Source organism: Chiloscyllium punctatum, chromosome 47 (genome assembly GCF_047496795.1).
Source record: "Chiloscyllium punctatum isolate Juve2018m chromosome 47, sChiPun1.3, whole genome shotgun sequence".
Lineage (NCBI taxonomy): Eukaryota > Metazoa > Chordata > Chondrichthyes > Orectolobiformes > Hemiscylliidae > Chiloscyllium > Chiloscyllium punctatum.
The window spans coordinates 35,799,272-35,800,975 of record NC_092785.1 but is presented as its reverse complement, the minus strand read 5'-3'; the positions used below and the strand labels follow the sequence as shown (position 1 = coordinate 35,800,975).

The 1,704-nt window shown below is 47.5% G+C and overlaps 1 pseudogene; it reads left to right on the top strand.

The window, feature by feature from the left end:
* The first annotated feature begins 1,194 nt into the window (after nucleotides 1–1,194).
* LOC140468705 (U2 spliceosomal RNA) lies at nucleotides 1,195–1,369 on the top strand (annotated as a pseudogene).
* Nucleotides 1,370–1,704: the final 335 nt, after the last annotated feature.

Sequence of the window (1,704 nt, the reverse complement as noted above, 5' to 3'; positions counted from 1 at the left end):
TACGTTTTGGGCAGGTCTTGTACATGTGGCCCACCTCTCCGCACAGGTTACAGCTCTTTGCTTCCTGCTTGCAATTCCTTCAAAATATTACCTTGCAGGCCGCCATGTGTCCCGACTTCCCGCAGGTTCGGCACACTTTCGGCTGCCCTGCATATGTCAGGTAGCCTGTGCTCCCTCCAGTTGCGAAGTTGGAGGGTGGGTGGAGGATGTTACTGTTGTTATCGACCCTCAGGGTTACCCTGACTTGAAAGGGTCGACCACATCGGTGCTTTCTCCCTTGACTTGGACATACCTTCCCAGGAAGGTCAGGACATCAGCTACCGGAACATAGACATTGTTCTTATGAATCGTAACAACCCGACTCCTCTGTGCAGGAAGCACACACAACGGGACCGCCGACAAGGTGGAGACGAGAGGCTCCCCTTCCTTCTCCTTGAAGTCCTTCAGGAGCTGCTCGCACTGTTTCACACTCGTGAAGGTGATGTCAAAACAGCCTGCCCCAGGGAAATCCTGCAGACAATACACATCATTTTTTTTAAATTTCAAACGTATACTTTATTCATAAACTATTTTGATGATCTGTAGAATTGGTGGTACCATTCATGGGGGAACCTTGCATATCTTTACATACAGAGATCGGAATTAATCATTCGTATATACTGGCCTGTACATTTACCATCCATATATTTAGCTGAGGCTTCAGCAGAACCCACTTACTGTGTGGACCCCCTGTTTTTGACGGTCAGAAGTTACACTGTGGCCTTACCCCGCGCCCCAAGCTTCAGCACATTCGTCAACACGTAGTCCTGGACCTCGGAATGTGCCACTCCCCAACACTTAGTCGGGGTCAGCTCCTTTAGCTGGAAGATCAACAGGTTTCAGACAGACCAAACAGCGTCTTTGACCGAGTTGGTGATCCTCTAGGCACAGTTGATGATTGTCTGGGTGTGAGTCCCAGGGAACAGATCGTAGAGCACGGAGTCCCACATCACGGAGCTGCTCAGGACGAACCTTGACAAACACTACTGCATTCTTCTCCAGACTTCCTTTGCGTAGGCACATTCCAGAAGGATGTGTGTGAAAGTCTCGTCCCCGCCGCAGCCGCTTCAAGAGTCCGGGCGTACATATAGGATCTCAAAGGCAGAGCCCTTCTCACCACCAGCCAAGCCATGTCTTGATGCTTATTGGAAAGTTTTTGCGATGAGGCGTTCTGCCAAATGACTTGTCAGTATTAATATCTGATATGTCCCTGACTTAGGGATTGAATATTAATCTATTTTTTGTTGGAAGGAGTTGATTTAGGAGCTTGCTCCACTAACATCCCGCAACGTCCTAGTATTGCAGTGTTTCTGGGAAAGGTGATCCCCTCATTAAATAATCCAAAAAAGCAGTTTTATTTGTTCACTTTTGTGTGTGTTTTCTGAATTTCTCGTGTACTGAGTCTATGCAAAGCGGACAGACAGCTTTTGTCTGGTCAAGGCAGAGTTGCTTTTGTACAAATCAACTTGGTCGAGGTTACAATTCATCTGCGTCTTTCTGCATGTTCAGTACTTACTCTCAATGTTCTCACTTCATCCCTGGTGCATGCCGCCTCTTCCCACCAACTCCGAACAACAGAAGTAAAACAAAGTTGCTCACCAGCTCTTCCTAATGGCAAACTGCATTTCAGAAAACGAAAGGGAGAAGATGGAGCTATTGAAGTAT